The sequence below is a fragment of the Leptodactylus fuscus genome, chromosome 8 (assembly GCF_031893055.1).
Source record: "Leptodactylus fuscus isolate aLepFus1 chromosome 8, aLepFus1.hap2, whole genome shotgun sequence".
Classification (NCBI taxonomy): Eukaryota; Metazoa; Chordata; class Amphibia; order Anura; family Leptodactylidae; genus Leptodactylus; species Leptodactylus fuscus.
In genome coordinates, this window is record NC_134272.1 from 7,657,757 (window position 1) to 7,668,128 (window position 10,372).

Consider the following 10,372-nt stretch of genomic DNA (forward strand, 5'->3'; position numbering starts at 1 on the left):
TGTCTATGCAGGGGGTACTATTCCCTGGGGAAGGGGGGTAACTAGGACACTATTACCTATGGGGGAATATTTACACATGGGGGAGATAATTAACATACTACTACCTATGTAGGGGGGCAATTACCTGTGTGGGGGGATGGCAGACTAATAAATTGTGGGTGGGTGGGCAGTATTAGGAACTACTACCAATGTAGGGCAGGTCTATTACCTGTAGATGAGCAGGCACTATTAGGGACTGTTACCTGTAAGGGGGCACAATTAGAGCACTGTTACCTATGTGGGGGGATAAGAGAGACACTATAGCTAGGACTGAAGCCAGGAAATATCTGCCACAAGCTGTGACGGCTTGGTAGCTCCCAATAGCTGCGATAGTTGGGGGTAGAGATGGGTGAACCTCACAAGATTATTTTGACTAGTTTTAATGAGGGTCAATCCTCCTATTTGTAACTGGAAATACTATTAATATACTTTGGCGTCTTCTCAGAGTATGATAAGTGGAGGTCGGGGGGTGAGTAAAAATAACACACGGTCATACTCACCTTGCCTTCCCTCTCTTGGGCATCGTCTCTGGCATCCTCTTCATGCCTTTTCCAACCTCTGGTTGACATCTTGCACCCTGGGGTCACCTCTGATGTCTGTGTTTGGGCTTCTGGGGTCACATGGGAAGCACAGACATCACAACGCTGGGTCCAAGCATCATGACGTTGGCGCTCTCAATCACAGTCCTCAGGGGTGACCCCAGGTGCCATAACGTTAGACAGTAACCGGAGGAGAACCCTGAAACTTTTGTAAAATTTGGATCAAATCTGTTTCAATGCGACTTAGTTTGCTCATTCCTAGTTGGAAGTCTCTTAATTCCTGTGGGACTCTTGATAACATTTTAGTTCTAAAAAGGGCAGAATTTAATCTGAATTTCTCATCCTGGATCTCATTACAGTGCTGAAAAAAAATAATTTGGTAGACAAATGTGTTCCACCGAAAGAGAGTGAGTGTGTGAGTGTGAGTCATTGTTGCTCCACATACTGGTAATCATGATAAGCAACAAGACTTAGTTTAGCAGTCACAAGGTGTGTTGTACTGACATCCAGTGGTCAGGAAGGAAAAAACAATATTTCATAAATGACTTGATCGTATTTATTTAGGCTAAGTTCATACTTGCACTTGGTATCCGTCCACTGCCAACCCATATACCGGGGAAATATGGAAAGAAGTAGCGGGGCTGGATCATCCGCCAAGTCGATTTCTGTTACTCGTGCAATAACCTGTCTGACTCCAGTCCAGAAGGGGCGCAGAAGAGGGCAACCCCACCAGATGTGGGCCATCGTACTGCGGTCCGAGAGGCATCTCCAACATCTATCTGAGACCGAGGGGTAGATACTATGAAGCAGTGCGGGGACCCTATACCATCTAGAGAGAATCTTGTAATTGGTCTCCTGCGCCTTACATGAAATATAAAAGTTATGACATGCGCTGAAGGCCAATGACCAAACCTCAGGGGGGAAGGAAATTCCCAATTCCCTAGCCCAACTACCAGCGAAAGAGGGTGGCGAATCCCCCACCCCATCCAACAAAAGACCATAGAGTAGAGAAATGGTGTTAGAGGGGGGTCAGGAGTAAGTACAAAGGCGCTCGAAAGGCCGCAGGGGTCTATGGAGGTCCCGCGCAGATCTCAGGGAGAGGTACAAGTGAGATAGTTGGAGGTACTGCCAATGGAAGGCAACAGTATCGGGGCAGGACGCTTGTTTTTGAGGATTTTTAGACAATTACAAACACTGATGTGAACCCGCCCTTACTTGTACAGCCCCAACATATTTTTCAGTGCTACACAAATATTATCAGCACTGTCTCATAATCTAAATATTAGTTTGTTTTTGGAGAGTGGGAAGAAACCCACACAAACACAAACTCCTTACAAGCGTCGTCCTCGGCTAGATTCAAACCAAGCCCTCCAGCACTACCAGCCCACAGTTCTAACCACTGATCCATAGCAGCTTAATGATAAGTTTGTCAATCTTGTAACAACCTGTTTAGGCTGCAAAGATTTTCTTATAACTCAGCAAGTAACTCAGTAAAGTAGAGCTAAGGGGCTAGGGCTCAGAATTGCAGAAGCGCACCCTTTTTGGTTGCAGATTTTGCTGCGGTGTTTTGTGCCAAAGCCAGGAGTCAGTGCCCTGCGCTCAATGTATTGAGAATTCACATATGTATCTGATATTATGGAACAGATAGTTATTGAGGAATGGGGATAAAAGATTATCTATATCACAATATCCTGCCTATCCTGGTGAGACACCCGCATTGAGGTGAAGGTGGTGGATATAGACATACAATATTGAGCTATTTGGGGTCCTCAAATCTTTTATTTTTGGAGACTGATTTTAAATACTTACCAATAAAAATTACATTTTAGTTAGATCTCTAAATGTTAGTTCGATGTAATAAGCAGGTAGCAAAAAAGTACAGAGAAATCTATTGTGTAACAATAGGGGAAATGATGAATAGATGCTGGGCACAGAATAGAAGGTCTCCTGTAATACGGAATATGGACAGGAGGGCAGACACTGGTATAGAAAAGTGGACAAAATAATAGAAATGATACAAATGATGCAGAATTCATACACGTAGCGTCAAATGCATCGAATAGTGTGCAAGCAATTAGTCCTATGGAGTCCTATGGATTGCGCTTCTTTGGTTCATGTTGGCTCCGCTAAGCCAGCAATCAGCTGATATCACAGTGGTTGGAGCGCCACCAACTGGACACTGATGGCATAGTCAAGCAATATCTGTTAATCATGTCTCTTGGTGTCAGTGCCACATCTAGGCGAGCAGCTTCTTCCTCTGCCACTTCGATGCCCGTCTTCTGCTGTGATGTTCCTGCTCTGGCTACACATTGGCACTGAGTTACTAAGATGATGTCAGTTTATAGGGAATCGTCCTGCCATGTCATGCCTGGTGATTGAGGTCCGTACCCTGTTCTTGCTCTAATTTCTTGTCCCATTGCATACCTCCCAACCTTCAGAAAATCAAAAGGAGGACAAATTTATGTATCATAAGCCATGCCCCTCACTCCGTCCATGGCCCCGGGTTGCTCGGTTCAATCAATAATGGTTCTGAGACATTATAATGTGCTTTTAATGGTCCAAGCATGATATAATGCCCCCTTGTGCCCCCGCACTGTATAACATCCTTCCAGTAGCCTCCACACAATACAATCCCCCTCCCCTTATCAGCGTACAGTATAATGTCCCCCTTGTGGCTTCTACAATGTAATGGCCCTTCTTTGTGACCCCACACAGTATAATGCACCCTTATTATGGCCTCTATTCAGTATAATGCACCCTCATTGATCCCCAAAGGATGACCTCCATCGTAGCAGCCTCTACAACTATATCAGTGCTTATAACTTTCTCCAATGCCCAAAAATAAGATACAAGTATGTACCACAATAGTAAATTGTGAGGCAAGGGTTGAGGAACCTTATTCTGTAGGTAGCTGCATATCCTAAAGGTAAAACCTGCATCTACTGGACATTTATGGCAGATCCTATATATATACAAGGTGTCCCAAAAAAATGTATACACATTTTAACAGCTGATAACTCAATTATTTATTCTTTCTTTACAGACTGAACCCATTACACCGAGTGACGGCATACTGTACAGACTTGACTTTGAAGAAAGGAAATTTATTCTAAAATGCTACTGGAACTCTGAAAACGCAGTAGAAGTGCAAAGACAATTTAGGAGGGAGTTTAACAAAGAACCACCTACACGAGTTACCATCACTCGAATTAGAGATAAGTTTGAAGCTGATGGAAATGTTCAGGACGTCCATAAGAAGTGTTCCGGAAGACCACGCACCTCGACAAGCCCCATAAAAGAAGAAAGCTGGGGCACCTCCACACTACCATGTGTTATTCTCAGGTCCCCAGTAGGTGCAATTGTGTCTGTTAATCGAACCATTTAATTTGAATGTGGCCTCATCACTCCACACAATCTTTGTGGGAAAGTGTGCATCTTCGTTACATCGTTCCAAGTACCACTCGCAATACCGTACTCTTCGGTCTGGATCATCGTCATTAAGAGCATGGACTAATCTTGGAATGTAACTTCTCCACTGACAACGTTTCATGATGCGATGGACTTATGATTTTGAAATCCCTACCTCACGACTAGCTTGCCGCAAAGACTTTCTTGGACTTCGTTGAAATGTTTCCAGTAATCTTTCTTCTTTTATGGGGCTTGTCGAGGTGCGTGGTCTTCCGGAACGCTTCTTATGGACGTCCTGAACATTTCCATCAGCTTCAAACTCATCTCTAATTCCAGTGATGGTAACTCGTGTAGGTGGTTCTTTTTCTAAGAGGAAGATGAGACTCTACGGACTGTTATATCCCAAACCACCTGCAATGCCAAATATCGATTCGGACGTGCCAATAAAGCCGATTTGATTTGATTTGAACAGAGTCCAAGACTGGAATCTGCCTTGATGCAGCAGGAAATCCACTTCGATAGTGAACGCGTCTGACTGTGGAAAGTCCAGGGAAATCAAATCCGATGGCGAGAACAGAGCCTGGAATCTGATCCTGACATGGTGTGTACCATGTATTTGGCTTGTGGTAAAGTAGTGACAACCAGCTGTATGCCATATTTATTGTAGGGGCACAGCGATACCCCCGCTCTAGAATAGTGATCTGCCCATTATATTCCTCTTACCTGCATTATACTGTGGCCATGGTCATGGGATCCAACACTGTATCCAAATAAACAGAAAATACCAGAAGATTCTGATCTAATGAATCTCATCATACAATATAAAAAATAGTGAAAGGGTCCGAAGGCTTTCCAAATGCACTGTACAATGGGGGTTAGGCGTATGCTGCAGACTCAGTACAATGGGGGTGAGGCGTATGCTGCAGACTCAGTACAATGTGGGTGAGGCGTATGCTGCAGACTCAGTACAATGGGGGTGAGGCGTATGCTGCAGACTCAGTACAATGGGGGTGAGGCGTATGCTGCAGACTCAGTACAATGGGGGTGAGGCGTATGCTGCAGACTCAGTACAATGGGGGTGAGGCGTATGCTGCAGACTCAGTACAATGGGGGTGAGGCGTATGCTGCAGACTCAGTACAATGGGGGTGAGGCGTATGCTGCAGACTCAGTACAATGGGGGTGAGGCGTATGCTGCAGACTCAGTACAATGGGGGTGAGGCGTATGCTGCAGACTCAGTACAATGGGGGTGAGGAGTATGCTGCAGACTCAGTACAATGGGGGTGAGGCGTATGCTGCAGACTCAGTACAATGGGGGTGAGGAGTATGCTGCAGACTCAGTACAATGGGGGTGAGGCGTATGCTGCAGACTCAGTACAATGGGGGTGAGGCGTATGCTGCAGACTCAGTACAATGGGGGTGAGGCGTATGCTGCAGACTCAGTACAATGGGGGTGAGGCGTATGCTGCAGACTCAGTACAATGGGGGTGAGGCGTATGCTGCAGACTCAGTACAATGGGGGTGAGGAGTATGCTGCAGACTCAGTACAATGGGGGTGAGGCGTATGCTGCAGACTCAGTACAATGGGGGTGAGGAGTATGCTGCAGACTCAGTACAATGGGGGTGAGGCGTATGCTGCAGACTCAGTACAATGGGGGTGAGGCGTATGCTGCAGACTCAGTACAATGGGGGTGAGGCGTATGCTGCAGACTCAGTACAATGGGGGTGAGGCGTATGCTGCAGACTCAGTACAATGGGGGTGAGGCGTATGCTGCAGACTCAGTACAATGGGGGTGAGGCGTATGCTGCAGACTCAGTACAATGGGGGTGAGGAGTATGCTGCAGATTCAGTACAATGGGGGTGAGGCGTATGCTGCAGACTCAGTACAATGGGGGTGAGGCGTATGCTGCAGACTCAGTACAATGGGGGTGAGGCGTATGCTGCAGACTCAGTACAATGGGGGTGAGGCGTATGCTGCAGACTCAGTACAATGGGGGTGAGGCGTATGCTGCAGACTCAGTACAATGGGGGTGAGGCGTATGCTGCAGACTCAGTACAATGGGGGTGAGGCGTATGCTGCAGACTCAGTACAATGGGGGTGAGGCGTATGCTGCAGACTCAGTACAATGGGGGTGAGGCGTATGCTGCAGACTCAGTACAATGGGGGTGAGGAGTATGCTGCAGACTCAGTACAATGGGGGTGAGGCGTATGCTGCAGACTCAGTACAATGGGGGTGAGGCGTATGCTGCAGACTCAGTGGAACTTTAGCTGGAAAAACTGTGCCACTTATGCCATGACTAAGAGGTCTCTACCTCGAAACGCATTGGCGTTTTTTATTGCCATGGGCATTTAATATTTTTTCAGTCCTTGTCTGTTTGTGGAGTATGTCCTTTTTTTTTTTTGTCTGCTGATACATGTAATTTTTAAAAACGAACCATTAAAAGCTAAATTTTATTGAAAAAACGAGCCGTGGGAATTGCGGATCAACTTTATTATATCATCCAACTTGGAAATTCAACCCCTCAGGACTCGGGGATTATGTGATCGTGCATACCTTGGGACTCGTACATATTGGTGAGTCTACAGCTTTATTTTCCTTTGTCTATAGCTGGAAAAACTGTGGCTATGCTCCTAATAACACCAGAGGTAACACCAATTATTAGGGACATCTCATGAGCTTTGAGGTTGCTGTGACTGTCACTTTGCATCACAAGAAGATAATCAGTCCTCGACACTTGCTCTATTTTTCTCTTTAGTGGATATTTATTAAATTAGTGCGGCTTCTAGATAAATATTGTAAAAGACAGAAAAACACCGAGCACGCTTTATAGTGTAGATAGTCTATTCACCTTTTTAGATAATTGTAATGAATGTATCAGACCTGGTGGCCTCTCACCTGGTTTGGTTGTGACAGCGTTCACAACTCCGTACTAAGGTGTATATGATACCAGGTATGGGGAGCAGCACGTCTCAAAGGCACCAGTTGTGTCAACCGGGGAAACAGCAGAGGAATAAGGCAGGACGGCGCTCACAGGTCCAATAGATTTTATTAATAAGAAGAATTGCACTTGGTGCAATTCTTCTTATTAATAAAATCTATTGGACCTGTGAGCGCCGTCCTGCCTTATTCCTCTAGATAAATATTGAGCATGTTAGTTATTTGCCATGTTTTTGCCATATGCAGTTGCCTAATATTTTTTGCAATCAGAAAAAACATCCACATCAGGAAATTCATATGAAATGTAAATATTTTATTGACATATTAAAAGACATACAAATACATACAAAAAATGACAGGGAAACAAGGATATAATATCCATAAAACACCAAATCACAACTCTTCAACATCTAGCCGCAATTTACATACTAAAGGTAGGTGTGGAATAGACTTTCTAAAGCCTATGCAAGGATGTGCTTAGCTAAAAATGACTTTTCTCAATGATAGAGCCCCTTTAACATGGTTGCTATTCTCTTAATTATATTCTATTATTGTTTACCCTTTGCACTGTAACTTTGTATTAAAGGGGCTCTCAGCAAAATTTAGCTGTATGAGCCCCACATATGCGTGAATAGCCTAAAAGGCCCTTCAAGCACCGCTAATCTAATTTTAAACCCCGCTCCCGTTTTCAAATAAAGCTATAAAAACATATATGTAAATGATACCTGAACGTGCCCGATCCAACGTCATCTTCGGTCCCTCCTTCCTCTTCTTTTTCTTCTTTCAGCGACGTCCTCCTGTCCTGGCTCTTCTCCGCCTTCATCTTCTTTTCTTCCGGATATGAAGACATTCGCGAGCGTACTGCGGATGCTCGCGTAGTTCTAAGGGATACTTAGAACTACAACAAAAATGGCGGTGGTGAATTTCCTGATGTGGATGTTTTTTCTGATTGATACTATTCTCCATATCTATGCAGCCTCTTTTTGTATGACTAATATTTTTTGCGCAAAATGTATCACATGTGATTCCAACACTGTGCGCATTTGTTGTGTTTTGTGTTTTGTTTTGGGTTTTTTTTTATGTATCAATACAGTGAGGAAAGAAACACCACTTTGGCAAAATTCTATAAAAAGTAAAAGTGGTGAAGAAAATAAAACATCTAGGAACGGAAGTGCGAATGCGTCATAAATAATGAACCGGTCAGAAAAGGGCTCACAAAAGGTGCACGGAGCTTACTAAATGAGAACAAAAATATCAGGGCACAAGAGCACAACACGATTGCGTTGCTCCAGGTGTAGAAGGATTGCACCAAAATCTGGTGGCATGAGAGGTCACTGTTTACCCCCAAACAGCAGCAGACGTGTTCTCTGTGCACCAGCTAATAATCTGTAATGCACCATTTATAAAGTTCTTGCAAAGCAAATTTTCACACTTTTGCTCAGGACAATGGAAAAGCTGGGTTACAGCCTATGAATGAGCTATACAGCTAGCGCTACGTGGCATCTTTGGCTGAGATTCCTGCTGCATGACCTGGGATCTTCAAATATGCCTGCAACTTTTTCACAAATGCAAGTTAAAGGGGTCCTTTAGGCTGAAGCCCCACGTTGCGGAAACAGCTTTTTCTTGTTGCAGATTTTGTTGAGGTTTTTTGAGCCAAAGTCAGTAGTGGTTACAAAAGTAATGGGAGATATACAGGGAGTTCGTATACTTCTCCCTTCCGCTCAATCCACTCCTGGCTTTGGCTTAAAAAAAAAGGCAACAAAATCTGCAACAAAAAAAGCTGTGTTTGCAAAATGTGGGGCTTCAGCCTTAGAAAGACTTTAGGTTGAAGCCCCCACATTATGAAAATGCAGCGTCTGTTTTACAGTGTTTGCAAAGTGGATTCTGGTTAATTCCACCCACACATTGCAGATAAAGAAAAAATCTGGAGCAGAAAAGTGGGGGCAAGTTTGAAAATTGCAGCATGTTAATATCTGTGGAACCGCTGGTATTTTCTATATAGGTGTCATAGGGGCAGAAAGTCTACAGAAGAAAACTTGGTGAAATCGCAAGGAAGCACCGCAGAAAAAACGCTAATGTGTTTCCGACATGATTTTCTGTGTTTTTTGTTGTATGGTTTTTTTTGGCTTCCCTACGTGCGGCATTACATGACCGAGTCCAGTCCATGGAAAATGGTCTGTAGGACCCTGGCTGAACTAGGCCATGTGCATATCATAGCGTGACTCCTAGGCACAGAATCGAAGTTCATTCTGGGTCGTAGGCCGGGGCCCCTGGGGCCGGAAACGCTGCAGGAAAAATTGTGGCGTTTTACAGCATCTGCAAAGTGGATAGGATTCATGCGAAACCCATGCCCACTTTGCGTTTCCAACCGCAGCACAGACACGCTGTGATTTCCAAAACCGGAAATCACAACATGTCAAAGATATCTACGGAAACGACGGCGGCTCCCCCGTAGTTATAATGGTAACAGAAAGTCCATGGAGGAAAACTCTGTGAACTCTCTGTTCCCGCCACGGTTTTTCCCACAGCACTATAGCGCTGCGTATTGTCCCATGGAGCCTTAGCCTTATGCCCGGTTCATATTAGCGTTCGTCCTCCGTCCGCAAGGAGTCCACCTGAAGACCGCCCCAAACGGAATACCAACGCTAATGCAAGTGCTGTGCAGTTAAGCACACAGAGTCCATAGACTATAACGGGCTCTGTGTGCTTGCCGCGCACTGCCCACACAATTCATTCGTGCGCGGCAAGCACACGGAGCCCATTATAGTCTATGGGCTCCATGTGCTTTGCAAGCACATTGCTTGCAATTGCGATTGCATTCCGTCCGGGGGTCTCCATGCAGACGAAATACAAGTGCTAGTGTGAACCAACCCTTAAGGACGTTTTCCATGGACTAGACCGGCTCATGTGAATGAGCAACGCTGCGGGAAAAATTGTGGCGTTTTACAGCATCTGCAAAGTGGATAGGATTGCGATTGCCTTCCGTCTGGGGGGAGCTCCATGCGGACTCCTTGCGGACGGAATACAAGCGCTAGTGTGAACCAACCCTTAAGGACGTTTTCCATGGACTAGACCAGCTCATCTGAATGCGGGCTACTCTGGGGCTTTCAGGCAATGAACCCAGGGATTTGGGCTGGTCATGTGATCGGAACCAGCACCTGAGTCGCTCCACCTCAGAGCCGGCCCCCATTGCCCTGCTAATTAGGAGTGAACATGGGAGAGGCGTCGGACCAGGCGCTGGTTCTGATCAGGGGCCTCTTTGGATTTTTGCCTAAAAACCCCAAAGTAAGTATCAGAAGCTCCTGGAGACCCCCCCCCCCCCCCCCCCCCCATGGGGTCACATTGTGTCCTCAAGGGCGTTGCGGCTGCAACTTATAGTCACAAAATGTTTGAGCACTTTGGGGTGTTTTTTTGCAATTAGGGCTCCGGATAGGGGTGCAGGATTGG